Source organism: Schistocerca americana, chromosome 5 (assembly GCF_021461395.2).
Source record: "Schistocerca americana isolate TAMUIC-IGC-003095 chromosome 5, iqSchAmer2.1, whole genome shotgun sequence".
Taxonomy (NCBI): Eukaryota; Metazoa; Arthropoda; class Insecta; order Orthoptera; family Acrididae; genus Schistocerca; species Schistocerca americana.
In genome coordinates, this window is record NC_060123.1 from 623627781 (window position 1) to 623646003 (window position 18223).

Sequence of the window (18223 nt, forward strand, 5' to 3'; positions counted from 1 at the left end):
GCAGAGAGCACCGTTTCTCTTGTTCGCCGTACTGTAGGATTCTCCAGAAAGAACCGTGCTACCACCTCCCACTTCACCAAGTTCAGTTCCCTCTGTCATCAGACTACGTCTGCCACATTGATAGTGGGGTAGCTTCCCTCCCTGTTGCTCCTGCACCACCCCCTTTGGGAGCAACACTCCCCCCTCCAACCGTCGGGGACATCTGTCCCCGCTTCTCAGCCAGACAATCGTAAGTCGTCTTCAGCTGCTCTCACCAGGAATGGGTCCCTTGGGTCACTCTATAACACTTTGGTCAGCTACTGCTATACCATAACCTTTAAGTTGGAGGCAGGTCGTGAAATAAAACTAGCTTGTTAAAGCAATTATGGTATAACGCAACAGAGCTGTGTTACCTTCTGAGAGGAATTTTGTTACGTTGACAGTGTTGTACCTAACGGGAGTGGCTTATCGGAAGTGAAAGTCAGAATTACGTAAATATTTAAACAGTAACAAACAATATTTTACACATCTACACTGTTCAAAGAATAATGAAAACGGTCGCCAGCCTAATTAGGCAAGAGAATGATGACGTTCTTGTTCAAGAAAATAAGTATGAGTAACTTTAACGGACAAATACAACCTATACTTTACCACACACGGATGCAATGAACTCTGTTCTGATCTGTTCGTTCCAACCGTAACCTGAACGTACTGTATTCAGGTGCCAAACTATTAGCATAAATGTAAACTTATAACACTACACACACTTACTTTCAGGGCTTATTCAAACTGAGTGGACTTCATACCATTAATATTCACTGTAGAATCATAAATTGGAAATAGGTTCTGTATTACTATTAAACATTTTCCTAGCTGACCTAAAATTGTAAATGTACCTCACTGCAAATTTATGAACCGGTCACAGGCTAAGTCTCTCTCAGCTAAATGCTTTTCTATTTAGAATGAAAGTTAAATGGAATTTTACTAACAGGTTACTTCTCATTGCCTTTTGAATAAAAGAAATTACTGTTTTCATCGATAGTGGTCTTTCTATTAATTGTTATTTATCAAGATCATAAAGGATAATCTATGGATCCTATTACACTGTAAATATGCACTTTCAATATACAAGAAACAAAAGTGCTCAGCAAGCATGAGTATATAACTTTCCACAATTTTAGTTCTCAACGTTTACTACAGTGAGACAAAACTGACATTCGTAAGATACTGACTCACCTTTTGTGATTTACAACAGGCAGCAATGTGGTCATTTACTAAGCAAAACTTTATAAGACTGAGTTTTAAGAACTTTTAATTATGAAGTTGGCAACAACATATTAATAAGCAGTTTTAATGGAAAAATTATCAACAAGCATCATTTGCTTTAGTTCACTCTCTTGCCACTTTAACTTTCTTTTTACTATGCTCAAGAGGCATTAATTAGTTAAAACACTAGGCTTTAATGTTCTTTCAGTAAGGACATTCGGTAATCACTTTAGTTCAAACGGAGAGGAACCTGAGGGAAAAAATCGAGGTAGGTACATAAATTCAGTTAAAAATTACCTTAAATTTGAGCACACTAACACATCCAATAAGCTGATCCTTAACTGTACATTACTATAGTGTTCCATTACAGTGATTGCGCAATGTGGTGGCGATTGCGTGTTGGTAGGTGGATTTGCGGGCAGAATTTCTGGACTCTGGTATTCATCATCGCCACCAAGAAGGGCCAATTCCAGAATCGTTCCAGCTCTTTATCCATCCATCCGAGGCATTGGAAAGCGTCAGGAAAAGCCTCTCTCGGAACCAGCACGATACACAACTTTTACATGAGGAGTTCATACTTTTGGTAGCTCGTCCCCGACTGATTCTTGTTCCACTTTTCATACTAGGACAACCACAATTTGCGCGCGCTACACAGTTCCATTCCCGAGGGGAACCACAACACCTTCTACATATGAAATGACTAAGAACCCTAAGTGAAGGTCAGCAGTTTAAATAATGTTATGTAGAACTATCAATATATGCAAATGTTGTTTTATTTAAAATGGTTGTTTGCTGTTAATTAAATAAAATTATTTAATTCTAAAGATAACCAAGGTGATTATATGACAAAGACAAAACATATAATTTATTCATAGATTATGTCTTTTAGAGTGTAGGAAGTGTAGTTTTTACAAAAAAATCAGTATACAATTTTGTGTTATCGATTCAATCAAACACATTTACAGAAGCTCAACGATGTCACATTAAATAAAATAAAAGGCAAAATAAATCAGTAGAGCTATGGTGTTACAACTCCATTCCTGGGTTCTAGCTAGTGGAAAAGCGGGTGTCCGCCAGTGGCTGAAGCAAACACAGGTAGCTGGTTGTAAGCGTTCACGGTCCTCCTCTGTCTCTGATACTGACACAGTGAAGCCGTCCTGGCCAGAATCACCGAAGGAACAGCGGGAGAAACTAAACAAGCAGAAGGCATCCAAGAATGAAGACATTGCGGTGGCTCCCATCCCACTGCCCCCTACAAGCACTGCATCAGAGGATGAGGTGGAGATTCTGGCATCTGCTGAGGACCGAGAACTCGCCGGACCCTCAGACGCGATGGATGTCGCTCACACAGGTACTCAGTCGGTGACAGCAGGTGACCCAGCAGCGTAATCTGCCTCCTCAATCCCTTCACGCCTTTTTCGGCTGCGGGCAACGACGGTCTCCAGTGGAACTGCATCGGTTTTTTCTACCATCTTTCTGAGATCCTACAACTTGACAGCCTTCACCCTTTCTGAATTGTTCTCCAGGAAACTTGGTTTGCGAACCCCCACCCTCCATGGCTATTGGGGTTACTATAAGAATCGAGCAGCTTGAGAGTGTATCTGGTGGAGTCTGCATGTAAGTCGTCCACTCTATTTACAGCTAGCGTGTGCCACTAAAACGCCTTCACAGGTTTTTGCTGTTAAGGTGTGAAAATCACAGGCCGGTACAGTCTGTAGTATCTATCTTCCACCAGATGGTGATGCCCCACAGCATGTATTGGCTGCACCCCAACTGCCGCCACCTTTTCCTTTACTGGGCGACTTTAATGCCCATAACCCTCTGTGGGGTGGATTGGTCGCAACAGGCCAAGGGACTGTCATTGAGAAAGTGTTGGCAAAGTTCGACCTCTCTCCTTCAAATGGTGGTGCCTCCACACATTTCAGTGTGGTGCATGGCACGTACTCACCCATCGACTTTTCGGTCTGCAGCGCTGCCCCTTCTACCCTATGTCCAATGGAGTGTGCTTGACGCCTTGTGAGGTAGTGAAAACTTTCCGATCTTTCTGTCACTGCCTCAGCATCACTAACCTGGGCGCCCCCCCCCCCCCCCAGATGGGCTTTGAATAATGCTGAAAGGGACTTCTTCGCCTCCATTGTCATTATTGAGCATCTTTGTCATGATACCATTGATGTGGTGATTCACACAATAACCACCGGCATCGTTTCTGCAGCGAAATCTGCATTTTGCTGCTCTTGTGGGTCCCGTCAGCAGAGGACTGTGCCTTGGTGGTGATCGGAGATCGCTGAAGCAATGCGCGGTTGTAGGTGGTCTATCCAACGTCATAAGCAGCACCTGTCACTGGAACACCTCATTGCCTTAAGTCACTCTATGCCTGAGCCCGATGCCTTATTCGCCAATGGAAGTGGGAGTGCTGGGAAGGTATGTCTTCACCAGGCCGGTTAACATCCACAATCAATGCTGAAACAACTCTCGGTGAACTGCCAGTGACACCTCCTAGACCGTATCTGGGTTGAGGGCGAGTTACCGTCACAATGGCGGGAAAGCATCGTCCTCCCCATGTTGAAGCCAGGCAAGAACCCACTGGAGGTGGATAGCTGTAGCCTCATTAACGTTCTGTGCAAGTTACTAAAACGCATGGATAGCTGGAGGTTGAGTTGGCTACTTAAGTCTCGGGGCCTTCTGGCTACGTCCCAGGGTGGGTTTCATAAGGGCCGCTCGGCCACTGATAATCTGGTCTCCCAGGAGTCCGCCATCTGTTCAGCATTTGCATGCCCTTAGCATCTGGTTGCCATCTTCTCGCCATGTTATGCGCAAGGCATAAGACACGTCAGAAATCATATCCTCAGCACACTTCGCTTCATTTCTTCATTGTACAAGTGGGTCCCTCCTGTAGTTCCTCCAGAGTGCAGCAGAAAAGGGTGCTTCAGGGCTCTGACTTCAGTGTCCGCCTCTTAGTTGCTACCAATGGACTAGCTGCAGCTATGGGAACGTCCGTATCGGCTTCTTTGTATGCTGACGACTTTTGCCTCTACTGTAGCTGTACTGGCATTGCGGTTACTTAACGGCAGCTGTAGGACGCTATCTGTAAGGTGCAGTATTGGGCCGTATCGTGCGGCTTTCAGTTTTCGGCCGCCAAGACTTGTCATGCACTTCTGGCGGCATCACATTGTTCACTCTGAGCCACGGCTTTATATTAACGGCGAACGTCTTGCTGTGGTGGAGATGCACCGGGTTTTGAGATGGCTTTTTGATACCCAGTTAACTTGGCTCCCTCACATTTGGCAGCTTAAAGAAATGTGCTGGCGCCATCTTAAGGCTCTTCATTGCTTGAGTCACACCAGCTGGGGTGCTGGTCGGTCTAGCCTTTTACGACTGTATCAGGCATGTATTCAGTCCTATCTCGATTATGGGAGCCTGGCTTACGGTTCAGCATCGCCTTCTGCGTTGCGGTTGTTTGACCCCATAGTTCAGTGCGGGATCTAAGTCGCCACTGGAGCTTTCCGCACAAGCCTTGGAAACAGCATTCTTTTGGAGGCTGGTGCCCCTCCATTGCGGATCCGGCGTCAACGACTAATGGCCGCTTACGCTGCACGTGTTCGTAGCATGCCCGGACATCCAAATTAACGTCCGCTTTTACCCAACCCGGTCGCCCATCTTCCAGAACGGCGGCCCCGTGTACAGTGTGTACGATCGCTGTTCGCGTCTGGGGTCTTGTCTCTGGGCTTGAGTTAATCCCTCTCCCATCTCTTCCGGGCTCATATCCGTTTACCCCCGTGGTATGTTCCTCGCCAATGCCTTTGGCACAGGGTCTGAAGGACTCAGTCCATCCCGAGGCCCTCCACCATCGCTTTATTCCCATTATTGCCGCTTCTCACGGCTCTGACGTGGTCTATACCGTCGGTTCGATGATTGCTGGTCGAGTTGATTATGCTCTTACTCTAGGGGATCATTCTGAACAACACTCATTGCCGGTTGGCTACACTCTTTTCACTGCAGAGCTAGTGGTCATCTCTCGCGCCCTAGAGTGTATCCGCTCCTGCTCAGTTGAGTCCTTCGTTATCTGTAGTGACTCCCTTAGTGGTTTATGAGCTATCGACGAGTGGTTTCCTCGCTCTCGCCTGGTGATGGGTATCCAGGAGTCTATCCATACTCACGCCCGTGTCTGCCTCTCCGTGTTCATGTCGGCATCGTGGGTAATGAACATGTTGACACGCTGGCCAAACAGGCTATCAGCGCACTGTTCCTGGAGACTGGTGTTCCGGAGTGTGATCTCCAGTCGGTGTTGCGACGGAAAGTCCTTGGTACCTGAGGTGATGAATGGTATACCCTGCCCTAACCCAACAAACTTCGGGTTATCAAGGAGGCTACAGAGGGACGGCGCTCCTTGCGAACCTGCCGTAAGGTTTCTCTTCTCTGTGGGCTTTGCATTGGCCACACCTGACTGACGCACCGTCATATCTTGCACAGCGAGGACCCACCTGTCCGTTGCTGTGGTTCAGCATTGATTGTGGTCCACATTTTGTTGGACTGTCCGCTTTTAACTGCGCTCGGTCAGAAGTTTGCGCTGAATGATATGCTCCCTGCTCTTTTTACAGCTGACGCTGCAATGGCAGGTTTAGAGTTTTTTTTCGCACCGGGGCTTTATCGCTAGATCTAAGGGTTTGTGTCTTATTTGTGTTGAGTCTGGCCTTTGGCCCACAGTTTTAGATTTGCGTTTTTAGTGTGGTTGGCTTTTGCATTTTCGTTTGCATGGTCGGCCCACCACTGTAACACTGTGTTAGTTAATTGCTTTTTCCTGGTCTTTGTTTGTGTCTTTCTTATTCTTTGTAGTCCTTCGTCGTCGGCGTTGCTTGTTTTTGTTCCTTGTGGGTGTTCCATGGTCGTAGAATAAGGGACCGATGGCCTTTGTAGTCTGGTCCCTTCAACCCCACAAACCAACCAACCAAATTAGTTTCACGTTTCATACGTGAATGCGTGTTTTCTCATTCGATCTATGTTTTAGTGCATGTCCTTCGCCCCTGTGCGTTCTGCACCCTAGTGCTTCTAGGCTGTATGTTTCAATGTGTCGCAGAGTCGTTGGCTTATCCTTCTTATACTCGCGGTCGGCCGGTCACGGTCATCAGCTCTCTTGTGTTCATCGCTCCTACCTGTTTCTTGGGTCTGTTTGGTTTTCTTGTCCAGTTTTGTCTATTTTAGTGTTCGTTACACTTCTGTCGTTCGTCTGGTTTTTCCTTTCTTTCAGCTATGTTGTGTGTGTCTCGTTTGTTTCGCTCCAACCCCTGTGGAATTAATTTAACCGTAACGATGGATCGATGACGTGGCAGTTTGGTCCCTCCCTCCACTCCCCCACCCCTTTATCTTTTAAACCAACCAACCTATTAACAGTTTTACGTGACCATAGAAGAAACAAAGCAAGCTCATTACAGTGTTCGAAAGGCTGTGTGTGTCCTGTCGCATTATGATTTGTTGTGACGACATAGCGAACCCACAATCAATAAAAGCAGGGAAGAGGAATATCCACTGTATCTTTCATCTGATATTGATCACTGGTCGCAGTTATTTGTTTTTTCTACGGTTCTGTGAGATGAAAAATGTTGTCTGTTTACATACGTGCGGGTGTCCGCACCCATAGGGTGCTGCTTATGACATACACATACAATTTTAATCTGCCAGGAAGTTTCACATGCTGTAGGTACTTAGAGATAAAGAATCTTTCACAGGAGAGTATCATGGAAAGCTGCCTCAAACCAGTATCTAAACTGAAAACAACAGCAGCAACATTTGTTGGGGTATGGGCATAAATATGTTTCGGCGTCTTCATCTGTGGGAATGTCGGAGTGGCTTACTTTAAATCTGGGTCGCGTGGTGTCTAACGTGCCTGAGTCATTCGTCAGTGTGTTCGTTTTGTTTGCCTTAGTTGTGGGTGCATCAAGCGCTGTTGGATTCAGAGTCCAACGGTGAATAAATTTCACGGGCTTGATGTAACCCTCGCACTTCGCTGTGTCGTATGAACGGCATTACATAGAATAGGTTGGACAGTTTGAAGGACTTATCAACGCAATTTCGTGTTGTAATTGTCGTTGTTCATGTATGTTGCATTTCCATTGTCGGTCAGTTTCTTGGTTTGGACTTCCCATGTCTATTCGTAGTAGTTAGTCTTCAAGTTATTGGAAATGTTGTCCAGTACCGTGTCTCTTAGTTTTGATGCTTCCAGTGGCATCTGTCCTACTAGTAATAGTTCGTCTGCGAATTCGGTCCTTGCGTCGTGACCCTCCTAGGTATGTGTTACGCATTACACCTGGAATATAACCGTCGTTAGGATAGTTATTGAGTAAGTTTCACGCCATAATACAGCACGCAGGTGGTCAAGATTCCGGGCTGATAGTGACCTATAGCTTCGGATTGTGCTGTGGCTGGCGTACTGAGCGTGTCAGCTGCCATTTGGGTAAGTTCAGTTGCCATAATCAGTACTGTCAGTTAATCGGTTTAGTAACTGTTTGTACCTCTATCTACATCTACATGGATACTTTGCAAATCACATTCAAGTGTCTGGAAGAGGGTTCATTGAACCACATTCACAATTATCTATTATTCCAACCTCGTATAGCGCGCGGAAAGAATGAAAACCTCTCTCTTTCCGTACGAGCTCTGATTTCCCTTATTTTATGGTGGTGATCGTTCCTCCCTATGTAGGTCGGTGTCAACAAATTATTTTCTCGTTCTGAGGAGAAGGTTGGTGATTGGAATTTCGTGAGAAGATTCCATCGCAACGAAAAACGCCTTTCTTCTAATGATGTCCACCCCAAATCCTGCATCATTTCTGTGACACTCTCTACCATATTTAGCGATAACACAAAACGTGCTGCCTTTCTTTGCACTTCTTCGATGTACTCAGTCCTGTCTGGTAAGGATCCCACACCGCGCAGCAGTATTCTAAGAGGCCAGACAAGCATAGTGTAGGCAGTCTCCTTAGTAGGTCTGTTGCATGTTCTAAGTGTCCTGCCAATAAAACGCAGCCTTTGGTTAGCCTTCCCCACAACATTTTCTGTGTGTGCTTTCAAATTTAAGTTGTTCGTAATTGTAATACCTAGATACTTCGTTGAATTTATAGCTTTTAGATTAGACTGATTTCGTGTAACAGAAGTTTGAGTTCCTTTCAGCACTCATGTGGATTACCTCATACTTCTCGTTATTTAGGGTCAACTGCCACTTTCCGGAAAATTCAGGTCTTTTTTCTAAATCGTTTTGCAGTTTGTTTTGATCTTCTGATGACCTTATTAGTCGGTAAACGACAGCGTCATCTGCAAACAACCGAAGACGGCTGCTAAGACTGTCTCCCAAATCTATTATATAGCTAAGGAACAGCAAAGGGCCTATAACACTACACTGCTGGAAATTGAAATAAGAACACGGTGAATTCATTGTCCCAGGAAGGAGAAACTTTATTGACACATTCCTGAGGTCAGATACATCACATGATCACACTGACAGAATCACAGGCACATAAACACAGGCAACAGAGCATGCACAATGTCGGCACTAGTACACTGTATATCCACCTTTCGCAGCAATGCAGGCTGCTATTCTCCCATGGAGACGATCGTAGAGATGCTGGATGTAGTCCTGTGGAACGGCTTGCCATGCCATTTCCACCTGGCACCTCAGTTGGACCAGCGTTCGTGCTGGACGTGCAGACCGCGTGAGACGACGCTTCATCCAGTCCCAAACATGCTCAATAGGGGACAGATCCGGAGATCTTGCTAGCCAGGGTAGTTGACTTACACCTTCTAGAGCACGTTGGGTGGCACGGGATACATGCGGACGTGCATTGTCCTGTTGGAACAGGAAGTTCCCTTGCCGGTCTAGGAATGGTAGAACGATGGGTTCGATGACGGTTTGGATGTACCGTGCACTATTCAGTGTCCCCTCGACGATCACCAGTGGTGTACGGCCAGTGTAGGAGATCGCTCCCCACACCATGATGCCGGGCGTTGGCCCTGTGTGCCTCGGTCGTATGCAGTCCAGATTGTGGCGCTCACCTGCACGGCGCCAAACACGCATACGACCATCATTGGCACCAAGGCAGAAGCGACTCTCATCGCTGAAGACGACATGTCTCCATTCGTCCCTCCATTCACGCCTGTGGCGACACCACTGGAGGCGGGCTGCACGATGTTGGGGCGTGAGCGGAAGACGGCCTAACGGTGTGCGGGACCGTAGCCCAGCTTCATGGAGACGGTTGCGAATGGTCCTCGCTGATACCCCAGGAGCAACAGTGTCCCTAATTTGCTGGGAAGTGGCGGTGCGGTCCCCTACGGCACTGCGTAGGATCCTACGGTCTTGGCGTGCATCCGTGCGTCGCTGCGGTCCGGTCCCAGGTCGACGGGCACGTGCACCTTCCGCCGACCACTGGCGACAACATCGATGTACTGTGGAGACCTCACGCCCCACGTGTTGAGCAATTCGGCGGTACGTCCACCCGGCCTCCCGCATGCCCACTATACGCCCTCGCTCAAAGTCCGACAACTGCACATACGGTTCACGTCCACGCTGTCGCGGCATGCTACCAGTGTTAAAGACTGCGATGGAGCTCCGTATGCCACGGCAAACTGGCTGACACTGACGGCGGCGGTGCACAAATGCTGCGCAGCTAGCGCCATTCGACGGCCAACACCGCGGTTCCTGGTGTGTCCGCTGTGCCGTGCGTGTGATCATTGCTTGTACAGCCCTCTCGCAGTGTCCGGAGCAAGTATGGTGGGTCTGACACACCGGTGTCAATGTGTTCTTTTTTCCATTTCCAGGAGTGTACTTTGGGGAACGCCAGAAATCACTTCCGTTTTACTCGATGGCTTTCCGTCAGTTACTACGAACTGTGACCTCTGACAGGAAATCACAAATTCAGTCACATAACTGAGACGATACTCCATAGCATGCATTTTCAATAAGAGCCGCTTGTGTGGTACAGTGTCAAAAGCCTTCCGGAAATCCTGAAATACGGACTCGATCTGAAATTCGTTGTCAATAGCACTCAGCACTTCATGCGAATAAAGAGCTAGTTGTGTTTCACAGGAACGGAGTTTTCTAAACCCATGTTGACGGCGTGTCAATAGAGCGTTTCCTTAGACGTAATTCATGATGTGCCAACACAATATATGTTTTAAAATCCTGCTGCATATCGACGTTAATGATATGGGCCTGTAATTTAGTGGATTACTCCTACCTTTCTTGAATACTGGTGTGACCTATGCAACTTCCCAGTCTTTGGGCACGGATCTTTCGTCTAGCTAACGGTTTTATATGATTAATTATGGAGCTAACGCATCAGCGTACTCCGAAAGGAACCTAATTGGTATACAGTCTGGCCCAGAAGACTTGCTTTCATTAAGTGATTTGAGTTACTAACTCGGAGGATATTTACTTCTACGTTACTCACGTTGGCAGCTGTTGTTGAATCGAATTCTGAAATATTATCTTCACAAAAGAAGACGAAGTAATTTCGGAAGACTGTGTTCAGTAACTCTGCTATGGCAGCACTGTCTTCTATAGTATCTCCATTGTTATCCCGCAGAGAAGGTGTGGTGTCACCGCCAGACATCATACGTGCTAGGTGGTAGCCTTTAAATCGGCCTCGGTCCGTTAGTATACGTCGCACCCGCGTGTCGCCACTATCAGTGATTGCAGACCGAGCGCCGCCACACGGCAGGTCTAGAGACTTCCTAGCACTCGCCCCAGTCGTACAACCGACTTGGCTAGCGATGGTTCACTGACAAAATACGCTCTCATTTGCCGAGACGATAGTTAGCATAGCCTTCAGCTACGTCATTTGCTACGACCTAGCAAGGCGCAAGTACCAGTTACTATTGATACTGTGAATCACGTAACGTCAAGAGCGACGTTCACCATTTATGGATTAAAGTTAAGTATTCCACCAGCTACGTCCGTTTTTTCTAAATTCTAATTTCCTTGTCCTGTTCCAGATCTCACGCCAGCCTGCGTGAGCTAAAATACGTGCCTTTCTGCTTCCTCGTGTAACCCGGTGTTGGCTCTCCTGCCAACCCACAACAGAAGGCATTGAGTGTTTCTTTCCGCTAACATACTTCACATACGACCAGAATCTCTTTGTCTCGAAACCTGGCAGAAACTCCAAAGTTTCGTTTTGGAAAAAGTTACAAGCATCTCGCATTGAACTCCGCGCCAAATTTCGGGCTTCTGTAAAGGGTCGCCGATCTTGGGGATTTTGCGTCTGTTGCAGAAACAGCGAAACAAACGTGCCAAATTTAAACAGTGTTCTAACCCGTTTTGTGTACCAAGGAGGATCAGCTCCGTCGTTTGTTAATTTATTTGGTATACATCTCTTAATTGCTGCCGATACTATTCCTTTGAATTCAAGCCACATCTGGTATACACTTATATTATTTATTTGGAATGAGTAGATATTGTCTCTCAGGAAGGCATCAAGTGAAATTTTATCTGCTTTTTGTAATAGGTATATTTTTGCTTATTTTTCGAGGATTTGGGGATTGCAGTGTTAAATCTCGCTACGACAACTCTGTGTTCACTAATCCCTGAATCGGTTTTGATGCTCGTTATTAAGTCAGGATTATTTGTTGCTAAGAAGTGCGTTTTCACAACCGTGTACTATTCGCGTGGGCTCATTATCTAACTGCTGGAACTAATATTCAGAGAATGCGTTGAGCACATTTTCGGCTGATGTTTTATGCGTACCTCCGGAATTTTACTTACCCTCGAAATGTTGGCGAAAATACAAGTTTGTCACCACCAACTATTATCGTATGAGTCGGGTACGTGTTTGAAATCAAACCCAAGTTATCTTTGAACCTTTCAGCAACTGTATTATCTGAATTGGGAGGTCGGTAAAAGGATCCAATTATTATTTTATTCCGGTTGCCAACAATGACCTCTGTCCATACTAACAGGCAGTATCTACTTCAATTTCGCGACACGTTAAGCTACTTGTGACAGCAACAAACACGGTTGGCGGTGGCGTGTTTGTTGCTATCTTTTCGGAACATGGTTAGGTTCTTCGCTAAAATTTCGGCTGAGTTTATATCCGGCTTCAGCCAGCTTTGTGCCTATAACGATTTGAGCATCAGTGCTTTCTAGTAGCGCTTGGAGCTCTGGTACTTTCCCAACACAGCTACGACGACTTACGACTGTTATACCAATGGTTCCTGTATCTACGTCCTTCCTGTGTTCAGAATGCACCCTTTGTGACTGAAGCCCTTCTTGTGTTTTCCCGAGACCCTGTAACCTAAAAAACCGCCCAGTCCGCGCCACACAGCCCTTGCTACCCGTGTAGCCGCCTCCTGCATATAGTGGACACCTGACCTATTCAGCAGAACCCGAAACCCAGCCACCATTTGGCGCAAGTCGAGGAATCTGCAGCCTACACGGTCGCAGAACCGTCTAAGCCTCTGGTACAGAGCAGAGTGGAGGGTCTGAATCAGAGGCCCGCAATCGGTCATGTCGACTATGCTGCAAATGGTCAGCTCTGCTTTCATCTTGCAAGCAAGACTGGCAGCCCATACCACTTCCATTAGCCGCTCGAAACCAGAGAGAATCTCTTCTGATCGAAAGTGACACACATCATTGGTACCAACGTGAGCAACCACCTGCAGTTGGCTGCACCCTGTGCTCTTCACGGCATCCACATCTTGTGCATACCGGGTGGAGTTGTTCCAGGAGTGCACATCGGTTTTCTTACCCTCCTTATCAGCCAAGTCCCTAAGGGGCCCCATTACGCGCCTAACGTTGGAGCTCCCAACTACCAATACTCCCACCCTCTGCGATTGCCAGCATCTTGCAGGCTGAGTGGTACCCTCTGAAACAGGACAGGCGACAGCATCTGTGGCCGACACTTTCGCTCAGCGAAACAGCACCTGGAATCTGTTTGTCAGACAAATTGGGGAGACCTTACATGCATCCGCGTGGGAAGTTTTTCGCCGTCTGCTTCGTCCCTGGGCGATCTACTCGACCACAGGTGAGGGGTCTGCCTGAATGCGAGCAGTAACTTCCGCCACTGATGAGGACCGATCAGAGGACTCTGACGTGCTGTTGGACGTCCGTTGGATCCCCGCGGCCGGTCCACAACGGTGGCGCCTATCCACTCCAGCCTCAAGCTGTGTAACCGAAGCCATCACAGCCTGAAGCGGAGAGCGAAGTGTCACCAACTCGGCACGCATCCGCACACAACAATCGCAGTCCCTGTCCATACGAAAGACCGTGGAAAACTAAACTATTCAGATAAATGGACTATCGGCACGTGCTGCGCAAGTGTACTGTAGACCCTGACGAAAACGCACGAACTGTGTGTAGTAATATGCAATATTCAAAAACCTAACTACCGAAGCACGTAAGTGCAAGTAAATACTTTTCCCCTGATAATAAAAGTTCCTTACGTCACAAGATCGGTTTACATTCTGACGCAAGCGAAAACGCGAGAACTGTGGATATTAGATGTTAAATTTACGCGCAGAAAGACAAGAAACTAAACTATTAAAGCACACAGATAATACAATAAAATTCGCTCCTGGTTAGGAACTCGTAAATGACACAAAAGCGTTTACTTAGCAGTAGCCGACCGCGATAAACGCAGCAGCAGATGACTGACTGTTTGCTTGTTTTGAAAACCAGAGCGACCGCTTGTTGGCGTTAGTCAAACGACTATCGACTCGCGCTGCGGAAATCCACTGTAGACTTCTGGCAGGTACCACCCTTTCTCCTGCTGCGCTTCCTATTCTGGTTCCTGCAGGGGATGCAGCCAATGGGCTTCGGCGCTCGACAGTCCGCGCGGTTGTGACCTCTTGTTCCACACCTTGGACAGGTCGCGGCCCTTTCGGTGCAGGCTATGTTTGTTGGCCATTGTCACAACAGCTGTTACACTGACTTTTACGGACTTCCCAGCAGCGATCCAGAGATTGACTGTCAATTTTCACCCTGCCTTTCTTGGTGAGTTACCAGTAAAGTTGGGGTGTCACTTCTAGAACTTACTGATCGTAACCTGTGGCCTTCGGTGCCCTACGAAACCGGATTTTAACCTCCCTCTCGAACTCTTCTTCGGTGAAGTCACACCTAAGGTTTTTTTGACACAGACATCTCAGGAATTCTTTGTCCGAAATGTCTGTCACACGGTTAACGGTTTCTAGCTCCTTCACACGCGATAATTTCAATGTCATTCGTTTTTCCGATTGTTTTGCAGCTGTCTTCCTGAGTTGCTGCCTCGACAGTTACTGCTGTTTCCGTGTTGCTTGTTCATTTTACGTGTAGGTTGTCCCATCTAGGATTGATGTACTGTGAGAGTTCTTTTACAGCCTTTGTGCCTTGATTGTTCGTAGACTCAATGAAAACTGTGGTTGCCTGTTTCGCCTTCGCAAACTCCATCCGTTCGTGCTCTTCGGGGCTGGTGGAGAGTGCTGCGGCATATGTGTGTGTTTGTAACCGCTGCTGTGCCTGTTCAGCGACTTTGCCTGTGAGGTCTTCCACTTGGTCTCTCTGTTCCTGATTCATTGTGGCAGGTTCGTTGTTGTCTTCTTGGAGTTTGGTAACCTGTTCACTTAAGGACTCTATTCGTAGGTCTTCAACTGGGTCTGCGGCTACACTGTAGTTCACGTAAGGGGTCTTTGTTATGTTTCTGCAAAAGCTGCAATTTGGACTCGGCCGATGTCAGTTGGAATACGAGGGCGAGAATCTTGTTTCTGACTGTGTTTAGGACGTTCGCTGACACATGTTTTGCCTGTAGTTCAGCACCAATCTCGTTGAGGATTTCATCAATGGTCGTGATTTTTTTTTTTTTTTTTAGCTAGGGAAGAAGACTGTACGCCTTGGCACCGGACGCTGTTCCTACTGGCGACACAGTTTGCTGCTAGCTCTTGCCCGAGACTTACCGACTGATCCTCCGGTTGTTTCGGGAGTGGTGAGTGCAACATAAAGTAGCCACAATCTATCCAGGGTTGCTTGTGTCCATTGGATGCTGACAAGAGATGAAATATGTTGTTCCTGAGCATCAGTAGGAGACCAGTCCTGATCTTCCCATATGTAAATGATCTACGTAATTACACTCAGACGAATCTCTTGTTAAGTTCAACTAATTATTGCATTGTTTCGAGGATACGAACCTCTATCAAAGCCGCTCACTTAAACGTAAAGATTTATTTATTTATTGCCAAACTATAGACCTGTTACCTGATGTTGAAAAACGAAAATTGTAAGGTATACGACCTGTTTTCTCTTCTTTCAAGATTGAAAACTGCAAACGTTCTATCTGCAACATTTACAAAGAATAACACTTCTGAAAATAACAATTTAAGGTTGAAATATAAATTTATATTCTTCAGAAACAACAAAATTTAAAAGGTGACAAGATTTAGTGGTTTGTTAGTATCATCAACTAATGTGACTAACCGCGAATACCTCGGAATGGTTTACATATATACATACCTACATATCGTTATTAGTAGAGAAATAGTATTGCCTACACTATTCATTATAATCCTACGTGTAAACTTCAGGTGCCCATCCGTGTACACCATCTGTTGCCTTTTTTTGTTTTGTCTAGATCGCCAGCACCTTACGCTGGCCACCCTCAGGAGATCGTTCTTACCTTGCACAGAGGCATGTCCGTTACGTCGTGTCTGCATGTACTCTTCATGTGTTGTTTTTGATTCACTGTTCGTCAATACGTTTAATTGTGCCCATTGTTCTTCGTCTCTTATAAACTACGCAGAAGCAGACAGAGATATTGGTGTGTGTATATAAGTGTAGTGTCTTTTTCCGCGGGCAACACACGAGAAATAGACGTAGTGTCGTGGGGAACCTTCTTCCCCGCGTGTGCACGTAGGTGTCTAACCGCATGACTCTGTGACAGTGCGTGGGTTAAGGTGCGTGTCCGGTTACGAAATGAACCATACCGCGGTTGGGATGGATATGTTCCTTTCTCAACCGCTCCCTTCTGTCAGTGAGGAAGACGTGCAGTCTACGTCACTCACCACTTCCATCCCAATCACCTTGCCATGTATCCAAACGCCAACTTTTAAGGTGACATCCAGGCTCTATCGGCACACCAGTTACTGCGTGTACTTAACTTACTTCATCATCATTAACCAGTACCTTGCAGCTTCGTGTGGTGCTCCGAATATGCCCCATATATATCACGATAAAATATAGTCTATCTAGAGCTTTCGGAACCACCTCAGCGGATGCACTAAGTAGGATATTCCTCTGTCGTCCTATTACCGATGCTTTGTTGGTGACCAGGTTCAGCTTATCTGCCCACATGCTAGCTGCAAAGTTGAGTACTGATTCGGAGAGTGCACAGTGACATATCCGTATGACTGGTAGAGGTAATCTCTCTTGTTTTGAGCCTCGCCAATCTGTGTAGTATTTTTTTTTCTTTCTCTGTTGTTCGTGGAAATTCAATTTTTCATCTATATGCGCCCAAGATAAACGTAAAACGAGCACACGTTACGCGCTGTGTCTGCAATTTTATCAGAGGGATTGCTCTAGAGAGATCCCTTCAGTAATGTGTATGTTGTCTTCTTTTCGGCTATCCTGAACATTTTGTTTGACACCATTGTGTAATTCATGGTAGTATTCCACTGGCTTCCTCTTGCAATTGGGCTCTGAATTGTTGCCTACACAGATTACAACTAATATATCATCACTGAAAACAAGTCTGACGTGTGATCCCCATCCAGAACCCCCCCTTTTTTTTGGGTCTTTGGGTTAGAATAGGAATGAGGTACTCCTGCATGTCGTAAAAGGCGACTAAGGGAAGTCCCCTGTCAAGTATGACCTCCATCTTTCTAAATTTTTCCAAAGAGCGAGCCAACTGGGGAAGGGCACCTTACATGGAGATCTTTAGCCTACTTCCTCGTCGCCGCATTGCAGTACCGCTCGTTCTCCAACTCTTAGGCAAGGATACATTACTGCGTGCGGCTTCCGCCATGCACAATGCAGTGTCTCTTTCAGCGGCGGCGACGACCATCGACTTCTTTGCACCTGATAACCACCACGACAGCCAGTCCGTTGGGGTGGGGCCGCCATGTACCCTGTTGTTTGCAGACCCCGACAACACAAGGATCGCTGTGCTGATGCATGCGCCATTAACTCCCCACGTATGCCAAGGGGTAGATGCCCATCCCCCTGGAGCATCGGGACTCCCAGCAATAGGCATCATGCTAGATTGCCAGATGGTCCTTGCTGAGACTGGGCGGATCCCGTGGGGAAGGCCACTGGTCGGAGTGGGTGGCATCAGGGCGGATACACGCCATGAATCGTAGTACGTCATCTGTTGCTGGTGGTCCGCCGCCAGCAGTCTTTAAGCGTGGAAAGTCTAACTTTAATGCTAAGAAATGTTACCCTCAGTCGTTCTCCTCCCTGGCCACACCATGGGAGGAACGCCAGGCTAAGGATGGCAGTGAAGCTTATCTACCTCGGTACTTCGTATGTACGAGAGTTGATGAGGAATCTTGTGTGTCCATTAAGCGTCAGTTGTTAATGGCGTATTTGGAGGACAGGTTTGAGGAGGTGGAGGGCTTGTCCAATATGCGCTCTGGGTCTGTTTTGATTGAAACAGCATCCTCTGCCCAGTCGTGGGTATTTCTCGCTTGTGACAAGTTGGGGTATGTTCGTATTACCATCACACCCCATAAGAGCTTAAATATGGTCCATGGCATTTTATTCTGTAGGGACCCTCTTTTGCTGTCGGATAACGAGCTGCGGGCCCATTCATTTCGTCTGGCGTGTTCATCGGGGTCCGAGGGATAATGAAGTTGCAACTGGTGCATTCATCTTGGCCTTCGAGGGTGATACATTGCCTGAGAAGGTAAAGGTAATGGTCAACTGCTGTGACGTCAAGCCCTATATCCCCCCCCCCCCCCCCCATGTGGTTCTTTAAGTGCTGGAAGTTCAGGCATGCCTTCGTGCTGTACTTCCAGCGTCACATGTCGAGACTGCG